Genomic DNA, 18,058 nt, shown 5'->3' on the forward strand with positions numbered 1-18,058 from the left:
CTTATGATGGCTTCACAGGCTTTGGGGTGTAAGTAAAATCGTCTCCGACTGCCTCCAGAGGAAGGCAGTCAGGCAAGCATTTAGGAGCACTGAAAGAGTCTGTCTGAGAAAGACTCTCAAGACCCTTGGTTCTGTGGACCCCCTTGCCCACGTGGGCGGCATCTACATTTTGATTATTTCCCCCTCTGCCACGGGTGGAAAAAGTCTCCTTAAAAATCCTGGAAAGGATCCTGAGATTTCTTGAAATACATCTTTTTACTCCCACCCTGGTTCCTGGAGAAGGACCTTTGTGGGGTAGAAAAAAGTACAGTTGTGTACCTACCATAGATGTAGATGTTCAAGTGTATTCACTGTTGCAGTCATTACACTTGGGTTATCCTGTTGGCAGGCTACCCGCAGTCGGCCTGAATTCCAAAGTCTAGGTCCAGCGTCGGCTGCTGTCGCCTCTTCCCTGACGTCAGTGCGCCAGGGTATAAAAGATGCAGCCGACGCCATTTTCTTCAGTTTTTCTTGCCCCAGATGTCAGGTGCCCCCAAATAGGAAGGCTAAAAATGATGCCAATAAGTATGCATGCAGTAAAATAAACATTTCCTTCCTCTACAAGCAAATACACCTCATAGGTTGTATAGGATAGAAAAGTACAGGTAAGTCCCAGCAAAGAAAAAGGGGGGTGGTGGGTGGGTAACCTGGACTGCAACAGTGAATACACTCGAACATCTACATTTATGGTAGGCACACAACTGTACTATGTTCATCGTGTTTCACTGTTGCAGTCATTACACTTGGGTTGAATCCCAAAGCTGAGGTTGGGTCGCTGGGTCTAAATAGGATTAGGAGAGGCTATAAGGCCCTGCAGAACTGCAGAGGCAAAGCCTGCTCTGCATTTAGAGTAGAGAGGTAAGTGGTAGTGCTTGGTAAAAGTGTGCACTGAGCTCCAGGTTGCAGCCTCTAAAATGTCTTTAGTTGGAACTCCTCTGAGGAAGGCTGCTGAAGTGGCTGCTGCTCTGGTTGAATGTGGCCTAATGCCCTTAGGCACTGATTTGCCAAGCTGTGAATAGCAGAAATGAATACAGTGGCTTATCCATTTTGAAACAGTCTGCTTTGAGACAGCCTTTCCTTGTGATCCTGAAGCATATGCCACTAAGAGTTGCTCTGTCTTTCTGAAAGCTTTAGTTCTGTCCAAGTAGAAGCGCAACTGTCTGTGTATGTCCAAAGAATGCAGGAGTCTCTCACCCTTATTCTGTGGGTTTGGATAAAAAGTAGGCAAATGAATGGTTTGGTTAAGGGCCACACTGGACACTACCTTAGGCATAAAATTGGGGTTAGTCCTCAGAGAAACCCTGTCTGGATGGAAGATGATAAAAGGTTCCACAGCCATGAGTGCCTGTAACTCAGAGACTCGTCTTGCAGAGGTTATTGCTAGGAGCAGAGCTGTTTTCCAAGATAAGAACTTTATTTCAGCTGTATTGGCTGGCTCAAAAGGCGGTAGTGTGAGTTTTTCCAAGACATAACTGAGGTCCCATGCAGGCACTGGTGCTCTCCTTGGGGGTCTTATGTTTTTGGCCCCTTTGAGGCCTTAGCATTAGTAAGGCGTTGCCTTAGCAACAGATGTGGAAAAACTGGTGGTTCCGTATTATAATGAGCTGAAATGGCAGAGGCATGGATTTTAATTGATGAAAAAGATAGGCCTTTGTCCAGCATCTCAGTTAGGTATTGTAAAATCTGAGGAATATTTGGTACAAACTTGTCAATTCCTTGTGCCTGGTTCCAAGCACAGAATCTTTTCCATTTTTCTGCATAAGATTTCCTAGTACTGGGCCTCCTTCCCTCCGAAATAAAATCCATCACTGCTTTAGAGAGAGGTGTGTTCTGAATGGCTACATTATCCGCCATGCTGCCAGATTTAGGGTTCTGAGTTGGTTGTGCAGGATCCAATTGTTTCGTTGAGTCAGTAAGTGAGGAATTAGAGGCAATGTCCAGGCTGGGCCCCGAGACAAGCTTTTTAGGATTGGGTACCAGTGCTGGCGGGGCCAGTCTGGAGCAATCAGAATCATTTTTGGCTTCTCCTGTCTGACCTTTAGGAGTACCTTGGGGAGGAGAGGCAGAGGAGGAAAGGCATATACTGTTAGGTTTTTCCAGCTGAATGATAGAGCATCCACTTTCCATGCTTGCTTGTGATAAGTCTTTGTGCAGAATCTCTGTTGTTGGCAGTTGTGAGGGGAGGCAAATAGATCTATGTCTGGGCATCCCCATTTCTTTATCATCATGCTGAAGACTTGTGGATCCAGTTGCCACTCGTGGGGATCCGTGAGGTTTCTGCTTAGTTCGTCTGTCAGAGAATTTTTCTTTCCTGGCAGGAATTGTGCTTGCCGGTGTACTTGAAAAGTCAATGCTGTGTCCCACAAGGTCATGGCTTGTCTGCAGAGGGGGTAGGAATGCATGCCTCCCTGCTTGTTTATGTACCACATGACTGTAGTATTATCCGTCCTTATCAGCAGTTGTCCTGGATGAAGTAGATCCTTGAAAGCTGTCATGGCATTTTGAACAGCTAGCATCTCTTTTTGATTGATATGAAGATGCATTTGGCTTGTGGGCCATGTGCCCTGAGTACATTTTCCTGCCATGTGGGCTCCCCAGGCATAATCTGATGCATCTGTTGTTATTGTCTGCCTGGCTGTGGGTAGGGTGAATGGCTGTCCCTTCTTGTGGTGACAGGCCTGTGCCCACCATCGAAACTCCTGTTGAAGGCAAGGAATGACGGTAATTAATGACAATGTTGAGTCCAAACACTTTTTAGATACCATTGTAGTTTCCTCATATGCAGTCTGGCATATGGAATTAGCAGACTGCAGGATGCTATGAAGCCCAAAGCCTGCAGAATTTTCCTTGCAGATAACTGGGTCTTTGTTGCCAATATTTTGAAGTAAGAAGTCAGTTGCCTTTGCTTGTCTGGCGTGAGATAAGCCATCTGGGCAGTTGTATTTAAGCTTGCACCCAGGAATATTATCTCTTGAGAGGGTAACAGTTTTGATTTCTTTTCGTTTACTGTGTACCCTACGCAAATTAATAATCTTTTTACAAACGCCAGATGCTTTAGTAGAATGTCCTTGTTCTCTGCTTGAATAAGGCAATCGTCCAAGTAAGGATATATTTGAATTCCTCTTTGTCTGCAAAATGCAATTACTGGTGCCAGGCATTTTGTGAAGACCCTGGGCGCAGTAGATAAGCCAAAGGGCAGTGCAGAGAATTGGTAGTGCATTCAGCCAGCTATGAATCTGAGGTATCTTCTGCAAGATTGTTTGAGTGGTACATGCAGGTACGCCTCTTTTAGGTCCAAAGTTACAAGCCAAGCATTCCTGCCCAGCATGGGCAGAAGCTGCTGTAGTGTCAACATTTTGCATTTTGGAACATCCAGGTAAGTGTTTAGAGAAGGAAGATCCAAAATGGGCCTCCAGGCTTTGTCCTTTCTGGGAACCAGAAAGAGTATTGAGTAAAATCCTTGTCCTTGCTCCTGTGTTGGCACCTTTTGAATAGCTCTCATGTCCATGAGTGCTGTAATTTGTCTTTGAGCCTCTGCCCATTGATTTGGTGGCAGATTTGGCATTCCCTTTAGTCTTGGCAGAATGTGAAAGTGGAACCTGTAACCTTGAGATACAATGTTGAGAACCCATTGGTCTTTGGTGATCATATGCCAATTGTAACAGAAAAGTGCCAGCTTTCCTCCCAAGGGGGCTGCCAAGACAGAATTGTTTGGCAGCTGTAGTGGGAAGTCATTGGGGCTGTTTTTTGTAAGCTTGAGGCCTGTCTTCCCCTTCTTTCTGGATTGATGCACCCCATTGTCGAGGCTTGTAAGGACTCTGGTTGACCTCTACCTCTTGGACGTCTGTATCTGCCCCTTTGAGGTCTGTCTGTAACTGGAAAGGGCCAATTCTTTGTTGGCCAATTTCTGCTACATCGAGGAGGCTGAACCTGTAAGAAATTCTTCACCGTTTGCATAGATTTTGCCTTATCCTCCATTTTCTTTAATACCTCTTCTGCCTTAAGTCCAAATAAAACATCCTGCTGCAAAGGTGCATCCAATAATTTTGCTTTAACATGATCTGGTAAAGTCTGTTCTTTTAACCAAGCATGTCTTCTAATGACAGATCCTGTAACTGCTGCTCTACAGGAGGCCTCTAATGAATCAAAACCACATTGCAAAGTATGTTTTCCCACTTGTTCAGCTGCATGCAATAAATCCTGCATTTCTTTATAATTAGTAGAATCTGAGTTTGGAAGCATTTTTTGTTTCATCTGAGACATCAAATATTGCTGATATTTTAGCATGTGAAACTGGCAATTTAAGGCCCTCATTGCTAAAGTTGCAGATGTATATACTTTCTTCCCCCATCTGTCTAAGGCTCTGGAATCTCTGTCAGCAGGGACTGGATTCTTTGCTGAGGAGGCCTTTACCCCTATGGGGCCCTGAGAAATAGTTTCAGGGTCAGCAGCAGGGCTTTTATAAAGAAATTTGTGAGAGTCAGGGACTCGGTAGTATCTGTCTGGCTTAACTGGAGCAGGAGGTAAAGAATCAGGATTTAAACTGGATTCAGTATACACATCATCCACAATATCTAACACTGGCAGAATAGCAAGGGGTCTGTGTTGAGGTAGTAAAAGGAAATCTCTGAGCCTTTTCTTGGACTCTGAATAATCCTGGCCCTCCCAATGGAAATGCTCCCAAATGGTATGCAAGGTTTCCCCAAAGGAGTAGTCCTCTGGTGGAGAGGCTGAAGGAATTGATTCCTCAGTATCCTAGGTCTGAAGACGAATCTGAAGAGATGGATACCTGGTCAGATGAGTCATAGTCTGCATCCTGTCTAGGCCTTTTATCAGGAGGGGGATGGGACCCCCTGATCAGAGTGATTAAGTCTTCGGCCATTTTGAGCATTTGTTTCTTAGGCATGGAGGCCTGTCCTGGTGAATGTTGAATTTGTTTCTTTGTTTTTAAAGGAGTTTTAGACTTAGCAGAAGATTTAATGGTTAACTGAGTAGGTCTGAAAACATCCTCCGAAGCTATGGGTTGCTCAGCTACTCCGGATCCCTCTGAAGGGTTAGTCTCGGTAGGCTGTAAATCTAGTCGTCCGAAGGCCCAGCCATCTCCACGTGGGAGTCAGAGGCGGTCTGAGGTTCTAAAGAAACGGTCGTCAGGGGCTGCGAAGGCGCCTCGCTGAAAACCGGAGAACCGGTGACTGGCCTAGAAGAGGCTTCGTTGTCAGTTTTGGGCCTCGGATGCCTGTCCTTGTCTTTGCGCTTTTTGTGTGTTCCGGTCGTTGGTAGTTCCGACGGCACTGTATAATTGAATTTTCTGCCAAAATAATGTCGGGCAAAATCAAACAGACGTTTAATAATGCACTTGTTAAACCTAGCACAAAACTGACAACCTGTGACGTCGTGGTATGGGCCTAGGCATGGGATACAATAAGAATGGAAGTCCTTATGAGGTATTTGCTTCCCACAAGAAATACAATTATTAACTTTTACTGACATCCGTCTGAGGCAAGAAAAAGTTTCCCCAACGGGGTACTTAGCTTTGTAGAAGACTTTGGTTCTGGATTTGGAATGAAAATCTCAGGAGTCGGCCGACCGGCACTTGCGAACTACTTTTGCTTCGGGCACCGTGTGGCAAGAAAGACTGAAGAAAATGGTGTCGGCTGCATCTTATATACCCCTGTTGCACTGACGTCAGGGAAGAAGCGACAGCAACCGACGCCGGACCAAGACTTTGGAACTCTGGCCGACTGAGGGACCGCCTGACGGCAGGATAACCCAAGTGTAATGACTGCAGCAGTGTAACACGATGAACATCTTCAGATGCTTGCCATTTGAAATGCTCCCTCATGAGGGAGATTGTGTCTCCAAAGATAATTTCTTCCCCTGGGGATTCAGGAGTAACTGAGTCTTCTGGGGTGATGAAATCCTTTGGGGACTCTATTTGGGATTCATATGAAAAGGATTCATTTGAATAGGAGTACTCATCCTCTGAAACCTGTAAAGTAGATCGAGTAGTGGGGGCTGGTGGGGTCTGCTGAGTCTGTAAGGCCAGAAAAAAAACTTCCCATCCAGGAACTGGTCGGGCTTCAGTGTGTTTAACTTTTTGTTTTTTCCTTAAAGGAGTAGCCGGTAGAGAGAGAATCGGAGCGGACATCTGTCTGGGTGGAAGAGAATGAGCTAGGCCCACCAACAGACAGAGTCATGGCTCCCCTCCGCCATCCGGATCTGATGGTTGAGTAGCCTGAGTGGACGTACTAATGGTTTCCGCCACCCCAGCTTCCATAGTGGTTCCAGGGTCTGGCTTGGAAACCGATGTCTGGAAAGATGCCGGGCTTTCATCAGCCTCAAGAACCTTCTCAGACGCCTGAGGCGCAGCGTGGGATTCCGGCCTAACTTTCTTGGCTTTCTTCCTCGGTGGCTCTTCGGATGGGCCTACTCCCCACTCTATACTGAGTGCAAGATGTCTGAGTCTCTGATTTTCTAAATACAATTTTAGTGCAGCAAGGCAGCTGCAAAGAGTTTCTGGAATGAAAGATTTGCAAATGGGGCAGGACGTATGGTCATGGGCCTCGCCTAAGCAAAAAACGCACTTCTCGTGTGCGTCCTTGTGAGGAATTTGTCTCCCACAAGCAAACTTCCCCTTTCTAGCTGACATAGCAATAATCAATGGCAATGAAAAAACCCAACAGGGCACTTATCTGTATCGGTAGGCTGAAACGGTCGTCCGATCCGGAAATTTTAACGGTCATTTGAAATGTGATCTGCTTTATGAATTGATGAACAGGCGTCCGGTGTTCACTGCAGCAGGAAAATTCTGAGGAGGGTGCGTGCAGACGTCACCTTTATATCCTATGTCAGTTTATGACCCTGACAAGGAATGTCACACGTACCCTCCAGAAACAAAGACTATGGTATACTGACTGGAAGGTGGCACTGCTGGCAGCAACTCCCTACTGTTATGAATACTCCAACATGTGAATAGAAGGACATCTACCAGTGCACAAAAGTTTTTTTTATTTTTTTTTGACAAAAAAATACAGTAAAAGCACTTTCAAACACTACAGCAACTCCAAAACAGAAAAATAAACAATTTCTTTGTAGAAAATATTCTTTCACTTAGTTTACACTACTTTTAAACCAAAAGAAAAAAACGAGTGCTCCATTTAAAATTACATTACAGTCTGGAGACAGGAGTGTTGTGTGTTTAATAGACTGTCTTTAAAACAACTTTCCTAAACAGGAAAGTAATAAAACATCATTAAATATAAAAAAAAAATGGAAGTTTAATGTTTATTTCCAAAAGGGAACTTATCTGCTCAGCAAAGGAAAGCACAATCCAAACACTGATTCTCAAAAAGCCTCAGATACTCTTCAGCAGCAGGAAAGCCCTGAAGGGCTTTACACCCAACCTTGTCTTTTAGTCAGCTCAGCTCAAGCTGCTAAACAGTTTGGGCACATGGAAGGTGCCCTGAAGGTTTGGAAACTTGCCTGCTTTTATATCCTTGGCAGAATGTAACCTATACAGCTAAGGTTACTGCAGCAGTAATCAATATAAAAAGTATAACGGCAAATTCCCCTTTCCCCAACGTACCAAAATCTAAATACAAACAGATCAACATTTCATAAAGTTGATCATATACATTGTACCAAATGAAGTTCAATTTTACAGAAAGTCAATATTCTAAATAGGACCCCCATACAAAAATGTTTGGAGATGCACTGACGGCATAAATTAAGATTCTAGTTATCTATTCAGCCTTACTTATGGCTTAGAAATCTACTATAAGCCACCCAACAACTTTATTCTGTCAAGAGGTGTTCAAGGTGCTACTAATACCACATTCCCGTTAAAATCGTGTTTATGTGCAGGTGTGGGCATATGCACACACAAGCAAAAAAAAAAACATCAAAGCTAATCAGTAACAATGGATGTCAGTGCATGCTATAAAGGGCTGCTGTCTTTTAAAACAATACAAGAACTCCAACAATAAGAAACTCTTGAAGAGCAAATTACATCAGTGAAGCTAAGAAAAGAACTAGGGGCAGTTATTCGCCAGACCAGCCGGAGTCAAAGGCAGAGCTGAAGTATGCAAGAATTCTCTCTGAAGAAAACATTATAATTTGCCTTTCTGAACTCATGATGCATAAAATAACAGAATCTGCAGTAGTATCAGAAACTGCAGTAGTACTAACAGTAAAAAGGGGAAGAGAAGGAGTAGACATTGCACACACCCCTTTCATTACTACAGTCATAGAAATGCAAGCTGCACATTTCAGAAAAGCACAATTGTACAGTCGTGTACAATGTACCTACCATAACAGAAGATGTTCTAATGATCACTGCTCCAGTAGCCTTAGCTATATATGTTATATCTTGCCAAGGAAATAATAGCCAGCTGTTATATCCTTGGCAGGATACAACCTATATAGCTACGGCTACTGGAGCAGTGATCAATATGATGAAAGTAGAGTTGTGTAAAATTTTGCCATAATGACAGATGTCCTTCTGTTCACTATTGCAGTACTCATAAAGTACAGTTTTGTACCTACCATAAATGTAGATGTTCGAGTGTTCACCCTGCTGCAGTCATCACACTTGGGTTATCCTGTCGTCAGGCGGTCCCGCAGTCGGCCGGAATTCCAAAGTCTTGGTCCAGTGTCGGTTGCTGTCGCCTCTTCCCTGACGTCAGTGCGCCAGGGGTATATATAATGCAGCTGATGCCATTTTCTTCAGTTTTTCTTGCCCCAGATGTCAGGTGCCCCCAAAAAGGTGGTCAGAATTAGTACCAAATGGAGTGAACACTGCACAAACACAAAATCCATTCAGCTATAAGCAAATACATCAGTAAGGCATAGAAGAGATTTTGCCAGTAGATCAGAGGGGATGGAGGGAGAGTAACCTGGACTGCAGCAGGGTGAACACTCGAACATCTACATTTATGGTAGGTACAAAACTGTACTACGTTCATCGTGTCACCCTGCTGCAGTCATCACACTTGGGTAGAATCCCAAAGCTAAGGTAGGAGGGAGGTATCATAGAGGGTTAGTGGAGGCAATAAGGCCCTGCAGAACTGCAGTGGCGAAGCCCGCCCTGGACTTAGAGAAAAGAGGTAAGTGATAGTGTTTGGTAAAGGTGTGTACTGAACTCCAAGTTGCAGCTTCTAAAATTTCCTTGGTTGGAACCTCCCTGAGAAAGGCTGTAAAGGTAGCTGTTGCCCTGGTAGTGTGGGATCTAATGGTAGCAGGAACTGGTTTCCCATGATGGGTATAGCAGAAACGTATACAATGACCTATCCATTTAGAAATGGTTTGCTTAGATATAGCCTTCCCTTGAGAAGCTGTAGCATAGGATACAAAGAGCTGGTCAGTTTTTCTGAAAGCCTTAGTTTTGTCCAAGTAGTAACAAAGCTGCCTGTAAATGTCCAAGGAATGCAGGAGTCTCTCACCTTTGTTCTGTGGATTGGGGAAGAAGGTGGGTAAGTGGATGGTTTGATTTAAAGCTACACTGGAAACTACCTTAGGCATAAAGGAAGGATTAGTTCGTAGAGAAACTCTGTCTTGATGAAAAATGAGGAAAGGTTCCACTGCCATTAGTGCCTGTAGCTCTGAGACTCTCCTAGCTGAAGTTATTGCAAGGAGCAGGGCAGTCTTCCATGATAGGAACTGAAGATCTGCAGAGAAAGCTGGTTCAAAGGGAGGTAGCTTTAGTTTTTCCAGAACAAAGTTGAGGTCCCATGTTGGTGTAGGGGCTCTCCTGGGTGGTCTAATGTTTTTTGCCCCTCTGAGGAACTGCCTTAGAAGAGGATGTGAAAATAAAGGTGGATCCGTGTTGTAGTGAGCTGAAATAGCTGAAGCATGTATTTTAATTGAGGAAAAGGAAAGTCCTTTGTGCAACATCTCAGCTAAATACTATAGAATGTGAGGCATGTAAGGCTGAATTGTGTCTTGGCCTTTAGCTTGGTTCCAGGTACAAAACCTTTTCCATTTGTCCGAATAAGCCTTCCTGGTGCTTGGCCTCCTGGCTTCCAGAATAACACCCAGAACTGCTTGTGAAAGAGGAGCTGGTTGGATGTTTAGTTGATTTGCCATGCAGCCAAATTTAAAGTTTTGAGCTGGCTGTGAAGAATCTGTTTTGTTGTGTGAGCAAATGGGGTATTTGAGGCAATATCCATGGTGGGCTGTGGGCCATATTTTTCAATAGCGGGTACCAGTGCTGGCGTGGCCAGTCTGGGGCTATGAGAATCAGTCGTGGTCTGCCCTTTTTGACCTTCAAAAGAACCTTTGTGAGGAGAGGTAATGGAGGGAAGGCGTATGCTGTCAGGTTTTTCCAACTGAAAGAGAGAAAGTCCACTTTCCAAGCTTGATGGTGGAATGTCCTTGTACAAAATTTTGTCAGTTGGTAGTTTTGAGGACTGGCAAACAGGTCTATGTTTGGAAGGCCCCATTTTTGAGTTATCATTGCAAATATTTGTGGATCTAGTTTCCACTCGTGGGGATATTTGATGTTTCTGCCGAGGTCGTCTGCCAATGTGTTCTTCTGTCTTGGCAGGAATTGAGGTTGTAACTGGACTTGGTAGGCCAGAGCTGTGTTCCATAAGATCATTGGTTGCCTGCATAGAGGGTAGGAATGTGTACCCCCTTGTTTGTTTATGTACCACATTACTGTGGTGTTGTCCGTCTTTATTGCAAGTTGTCCTGGATGTAACAGATCCTTGAAGGCTGTCAGAGCTTTCTGTACAGCTAGCATCTCTTTTTGATTTATGTACAGATTTTTTTGATCTGCAGTCCATAGGCCTTGAATGCATTGTCCTGCCATGTGTGCCCCCCAGGCATAGTCTGAAGCATCTGTTGTGATAGTCTGCCTGGCTGGGGGTAAGGTGAAAGGCTAACCCTTGTTGAGGTGACATGCCTGTGACCACCATAGAAATTCCTGTAGTAGGCAGGGAATGAGAGGTATCATTGTGTCCAAGCTTTGGCTGTGTTTAGACCATACGCCTTTTAGGTACCACTGTAATTTCCTCATATGCAGCTTTGCAAATGGTATTATTAGTATGCAAGATGCCATGAAGCCCAAAGCCTGCAGAATTTTTCTTGCAGTTAATTGGGTCTTTGTTGCCATTGTCTTGAAATATTGAGTTAGTTGTAGTTGCTTGTCTGGCGTAAGATAAGCCTTCTGGGCCGTTGTATTCAAGCTGGCACCCAGTAAAGTCATTTTCTGTGAGGGTACTAGTTTTGACTTATTTTCATTTACTGTGTACCCCAGGCAGTTTAGTAGATGCTTTACAAAGGCCAGATGATGTAAGAGAATGTCTTTGCTTTCTGCTTGGATGAGGCAGTCGTCCAGGTATGGATATATTTGAATTCCTCGTTGTCTGCAGTATGCAATTACTGGTGCCAAGCATTTTGTGAAAACTCTGGGCGCAGTAGATAAGCCGAAGGGCAGTGCAGAGAATTGGTAATGGGTTGAATCTGCAATGAAACGGAGGTATCTTCTGCAACTTTGTCTGATAGGGACATGCAGGTATGCCTCCTTGAGGTCTAACATTACTAGCCATGCTTCCTTGCCCAACATGGGAAGTAGCTGCTGTAGTGTTAGCATCTTTAATTTGGGTACTTGTAAGAAGGTGTTTAGAATTGAAAGGTCCAGAATTGGTCTCCAGGCATTGTCCTTTCTGGGCACTAGAAAGAGTCTTGAGTAAAATCCTTGGCCTTGCTCTCGAGTAGGTACCAGTTGAATGGCTCTCATGTCCATGAGAGCTGTAATTTGCTTTTGTGCCTCTGCCCATTGATTTTGTGGCAGGTTTGGCATTCCTCTTTTCATTGGCAAGGTGTGAAAGTGGAATCTGTATACTCGTAAAATTATGTCTAGGACCCATTTGTCCTTTGTGACAATGTGCCAGTTGTCTGCAAAAAGTGCGAGTTTTCCCCCCAAAGGGGCTGCCAAGAGAGTATTGCTTGGCCAGATGAGGTGCAAGTCATTGAGTTTGCCTTCTGGTGGATTGAGACCTGTCTTCTCCTCCCTTCTGTGTTGTAGTGCCCCATTGGCGAGGTTTATACTGGGCTTGTGGTTGTCCTCTGCCCCTTGGGCATCTGTATTTACCCCTCTGCGGTCTGTCAGCGGCTGGAAAGGACCAATTTTTTGTTTGCCAGTTTCTGCTGAAGCGAGGAGGTTGTACTTGTAGGAAATCTTTGACTGTCTGCATAGATTTTGCCTTATCTTCCATTTTCTTTAAAACTTCTTCTGCTTTAACTCCAAAAAGAACATCCTGCTGTAAGGGAGCATCTAGTAGTTTTGCTTTAACATGATCAGGCAGAGTTTGTTCCTTTAACCAAGCATGCCTACGTATAACAGACCCAGTGACAGCTGCTCTGCAGGAGGCCTCCAAAGAATCAAACCCACATTGTAAAGTATGTTTGCCCACCTGCTCAGTGGCGTGCAACAGATCCTGTACTTCTTTCAATTCAGATTGTTGAGGGAAAGTGGTTATTCTTTGCTTTAGCTGAGAGATTAGAAATTGCTGATACTTAAGCATATGGAATTGACAATTCAGTGCCCTCATAGCTACTGTGGCTGAGGTGTAAACCTTTTTCCCCCACCTGTCTAGTGCTCTGGAATCCCTCTCAGAAGGTACTGGGTTTTTAGCCATAGAAGCCTTAGCCCCCTTGGGACCCTGTGAGATAGTCTCTGGGTCAGCTACTGGGCTTTTGTAAATAAATTTGTGGGAATAAGGCACTCTGTAGTATCTGTCAGGCTTAGCCGGAGCAGGAGGTAGAGAGTCTGGGTTGAAACTGGATTCTAAATAGACATCATCCACAATGTCCAAAACTGGTGGGATGGCAAGTGGTCTGTGTTGGGGGAGTAAAAGAAACTCTCTGAGCCTTTTCTTTGAATCAGAGTAGTCTTGACCTTCCCAGTGAAAATGTTCCCTCATAGTGTGTAAAGTTTCTCTAAAGGAGTAGTCTTCAGGAGGAGAAGCTGAGGGAATGGAGTCCTCAGCACCAGAATCTTCATAAGGAGAGAAGGAATAGTCTTGGTCCTCAGAGGAGTCTGAAGAAATGGACATTTGCTCAGAGGAAGCAAAATCTTCCTCTTGTCTAGGCCTTTTGTCAGGAGGGGGCTGTGAACCCCTGATTAAAGAAATCAAATCTTCAGCCATTTTGAGCATTTGTTTCTTAGGCATAGGGCCTTGAACAGCAGACTGAAGTCCAGCCCTTTTAGACTTAGGAGGAGTCTTCGACTTAGAAAACGTTTTAATGGTGAGAGTCGTCGGTCTGAAAACGCCTTCAGAAACCGATGGCGTTTCAGTAGCACCGTCTTTTGAAGCAAAGTCGTCGGAAGGGCCTGAAATAAAAGGCTGCGTCGGCCTGGTACATTCCGTCAAAATTTCTGTAGCGGTCTCGGGTTCCAGATCTGCGGTAGTCAAGGGCTGCGTCAGAGCCCCACTGAGGACCGGAGACCGGATCAGCCTAGGCCTCGGAATATGGCTTAGGCCTGGGCTGCCTGTCCTTATCCCTGCATTTTTTGTGCACGCCGGTAGTCAGTTGCTCTGACGGCATGGTGTAGTTACATTTCCTACCGAAGTAGTGTCATGCGAAATCAAAGCGTCTTTTAATAGTACGCTTATTAAACCTAGCACAAATCCGACAAGAAGTTACGTCATGGTCTGGGCCTAGGCAAGGTATGCAATAAGAATGAAAATCCTTATGAGGCATTTGCTTCCCACAAGAAATACAATTGTTAACTTTTTCTGACATCGGTCTGAGGCAAGAAAAGTTTCCCCAACAGGGTACTTAACTTTATAGAAGACTTCTGTCTGAAATTCGAATTCGAAAATCTCAGGAGTCAGCCGACCGGCACTTGCGAACTGCTTCTGCTTCGGGCACTGCGCGGCAAGAAAGACTGAAGAAAATGGCGTCGGCTGCATTATATATACCCCTGGTGCACTGACGTCAGGGAAGAGGCGACAGCAACCGACGCCGGACCAAGACTTTGTAATTCCGGCTGACTGCGGGACCGCCTGACGACAGGATAACCAAAGTGTGATGACTGCAGCAGGGTAACACGATGAACATCATGTGGGATTCCCTGTCAAGGGTGATCAGACATCCATCCAGTATACCAAAGCCTTTTACTACTTACAAGTACGTGGGACATCGCATGTATGGTCCCCACATACATACAGCATAAATGCAACACCCGCATGTACTATCCTCAGTAATGAATGCCTCAAAAGGAACACCAGTCCAAGGAAACAAAGAGGTGAATCATACATCCATAAGAAAAGGCAATACCCAGGGGGTTAGGAGTGAGGGATAGAATACTGCAACAGTGAAGAGAAGGCCATCTATCATTACTGTAAGATTTTACACAACTATACTATGTCTTTCTATTCTACTGTCACAGTAATCATAACATGAGGGAGAGCACCAAAGCTCATGAAGAAACTTGGGAGAGGAAGAGGCAGCAGAGCTCTAGAAAGCTATGAAGAATGGCCCTAGCAAAACTAGCTCTAGAGATTCCATCCAACTTGTAGTGTTTGGTGAAGGTATGTAGAGAAGTCCCAATAACTACTTCAAGAATGGAATTAGTGTCCAAATCCTTGAAAAAAGCACAAGAAGTCGTCACAGCCCTAGTAGAATGAGCCTTAACAGAAAAAAAGGAAACAGCCTTAGAAATCCAAAAGGAAATAATTTGCTTGGAAACAGGCAATCCCAAAGACTTCAGATGAAAAAGAAACAAAAAGCTGAGCAGATTTCCTGATAGCCTTGGCTTTAGCCAAATAAAATCTGAGTTGTCTATGCACATCCAAGGTGTACAGTGCCTTCTCATTAGGAGATTGTAGAGAAGGAAAAAGGGTGGGCAAATGAATGGATTGATTAAATGACAACTCATTCACAACCTTTGGCACAAATGAGGGGTTAAGTACTCAAGGACACCCTGCTCTTATGGACAACCAAAAAAGGTGGAGACGCCATAAGGGTTTGAATCTCAGAAACCCGTCTGGCTGAAGTCAAAGCGAACAACAAAACAGTCTTCCAAGAGCAATGCTGCAAGGAAGCTGCAGCTGCAGGCTCGAAAGGAGCCAAAGTCAATTTTTCCAAAACAAAAAAGGAACATTTTTAACAAATGTGCGAAAAGATAGGCGGATTTGACTGGATAAAGACAGAAATAGCCGATGCATGTATCTTGATGGAAAAGTAAGACAGCCCCTGAAACAGGAGCTCTTACAGGTAGTCCAGAACCAAAGGTAGAATGGCATGGGAGCTGCTGACAGCCTTGCTGTGGCACCAGATAGAAAATCTTTTCCAGTTGGCTGAGTAGGATTTTCTGATGCTGGGTTTTCTAGCCTACTTGACAATGTTTAAAACATGCCTGTTGAAGGAAGTAGTATTCATCAGCATTTAGGGGATCAGCCATGGGGACAGCTTGAGGCTAGGAAGGTTTAGGTGCAGTACTGTCCCTTTCCCCTGAGTTAGAAGGGTTTCTGAGAGGGGCAGGTTCATGGGGGCTGTTTGGCCAGGCTGAGGAGCAAGGGGTACCAGTGCTGCCTGGGCCAGTCTGGGGCAATGAGGATAGCCTTTGGCCCTTCCTCCCTGATCTTGAGTACCACCCTGGGGATCAGAGGCAAGGGGGAATGCATACACAAACAGGTTTCCCCAGTGGAAGGATAGGACGTCACCCTCCATGCTTCTGGATGGAACTCTCTCGAGCAGAACTTGGTTAGTTGGCAGTTTTCTGGGGTTGCAAAAAGGTCTATGTCTGGTCTCCCCCAGTTCTGTGTGATGTTGAGGAATGTCCCCACTGTGCAGCTGCCACTCGTGGGGGTCCAGAAGGCTTCTGCTTAGCTGATCAGCCAAGCCGTTTTGCTTCCCTGGGATATATGGGATATACTGAGCTATCAGATGCAGTCCCAGGATTGAGGCTGACTGCCAAATTTGCATAGCTAGGCAGCATAAGGGGTAAGACTGAGTTACTCTTGCTTGTTGATGTACCACGTTACTGTTGTACTGTCTTGATTAGGAGCACTCCTGGTCTTTGGTGTTCTTTAAAGGCTAGAATTGCCCGATGCACTACCAACATCTCCTTTAGGTTGATGTGAAGCCCCTGAACCTCCTGTTCCCAAATGCCCTGAGTGCACATACTCCCTTTTTGTGCTCCCCAGGCTGTGTCTGATGCGTCTGTAGTGATGGTCTGGCCCTGAGGGGGAATGATAAAGGGCAGACTCTTGTTTAGGAGGGTACATGCCTCAGCCCACCACAAGAGTTTCTTCTTTAGCAAGGAATCAGGGGCAGCTGGTGCTCTAGTGACTGTGAGTGCTGGCACCAAAGGTTCTTGAGATACCATTGCATTTTCCTCATGTGTAGTCTGGCTAGGGGTACCAGCAGAATACAAGAGGCCATGTACCCCAGAGCTTGCAGGGATTTCCTTACAGTGAGGTGGGTCCTGTGGGCCAGCTGAGTGAAGTAGGAATGCAGGAACCTCTGCTTCTCCTGAGGAAGAGAGGCTGTTTGAGTAGCTGTGTCCAGAAGAGCTCCCAAGAAGTTTAACCTTCTTGTGGGCAGGAGTTGGGACTTCTCTTGGTTGACAGTGAAGCCCAGCGAGGATAGTAGGGCTAGAACAAAGGTGAGGTCCTGCAAGAGTCCCTCCTTGGTGTCTGCCTAAATGAGGCAGTCTTCCAGGTAGGGGTAAATCTGAATGCCCCTCTGTCTGCAAAAGTCAATGACAGGAGCCAAGCATTTGGTAAAGACTCTGGGAACAGTGGATAAGCCAAAGGGCAGAGCAGAAAACTGAAAGTGTTGTGAGCCTGCCGTGAAGCGCAGAAACTCCTACAGGACTTCCTTATGGGAATATGGAGGTAGGCATCCTTCAGGTCTAAGGTCACTAGCCATGCTTTTAGCATCTGCATCGGTAAGAGTTTGTGTAAAGTCAGCATTTTGAATTTGAGTACCAGAAGGGACAGATTCAGAGTGGATAGGTCTAAAATAGGGTGCCAGGTGCCCTCCTTTCTGGGAACCAGGAACAGACTTGAATAAAACCATTTTCGGGCCTGTTCCTTTGGTACAGGTTCCACAGCATCTTGGGCATAACGCTTTTGTATATGACAGATGGCTTCTGCCCTCTGCTTTGCTGGTATGTCTGGGAAGCCTGAATGTCTGGGGCTTTCTTTGAAAGAGAATCTGTACCCGCTGGCAATAATTTGTAGGACCCATAGATCTGAGGTAATAGCCTGCCAATTCTCGAGGAAGAGTGAAAGTCTTCCTCCTACCCTCTCTGGGGGAAGGTGGGGCAGAGGGGGAGCAGAGTCACTAAGAGTCTTTAGAGAAGGGAGGGGTCTTAGAACTCCCCTGCCTAGGGGTTGAAGTGGTCTATTGTCTGGATCTCTGTTGGGCTTGGGACTGGTGTCTGGTAGGTCTGTCCCTGCGTGGTTTTCTCTGGATGGGCTTTGTCTAAGTAGGAAAGGACCAATGCTATGTGGGGAAATTCCTGCTGAACCTGGGAGACTGTACCTGCAAGAAATCCTTCACAGTCTGGATTGACTTGGCCTTGTCTTCCATTTTCTTGATATCCTCATCTTTGGGGCCAAACAGCTGGTCCTTATCCAGGGGGGCATCTAACAAGCTGGACTTAACCTGGTCAGGCAAAGGCTGTTCTCTTAACCAGGCATGCCTTCTGATCACTAAGCCAGTAACTCAGGCCCTGCTAACAGCCTCAAGGGCATAAAAACCACAATACAGGGAATGTTTGGCTACTTGGGAGCTGGACATAATAAGATCGGTTAGTTCCCTGGTAGTGCTGTTTTCTGGTAGGGTTGAAATTTTCTTTTAAGTAATTCCAGAACATTTTGCTGGTATTTCAGCATATGAAATTGGCAATTTAGGGCCTTAATGGCTAGGGTAGCCAAGGTATAGGCTTTTTTGCCTAATCTATCAAGGCCCTGCTCTCTTTGTCCTCTGGGATGGGGATTTTAGAGGAACTATCCATAGCCCCCCCTAAGGACCCTGAATAATGACCTCTGGGTCAGCT

The 18,058-nt window shown here is 45.3% G+C and overlaps 1 protein-coding gene across 1 annotated transcript in view; it reads right to left on the minus strand.

Moving 5' to 3' along the window:
- The window catches only part of CACTIN (cactin, spliceosome C complex subunit), a 710,497-nt gene that overhangs the window by 260,506 nt on the left and 431,933 nt on the right, over window positions 1–18,058 (minus strand). The gene's annotated exons all lie outside the window — the stretch shown is intronic.

This window comes from Protopterus annectens, chromosome 13.part0 (assembly GCF_019279795.1).
Source record: "Protopterus annectens isolate FY-2018-M chromosome 13.part0, PAN1.0, whole genome shotgun sequence".
Classification (NCBI taxonomy): domain Eukaryota; kingdom Metazoa; phylum Chordata; order Ceratodontiformes; family Protopteridae; genus Protopterus; species Protopterus annectens.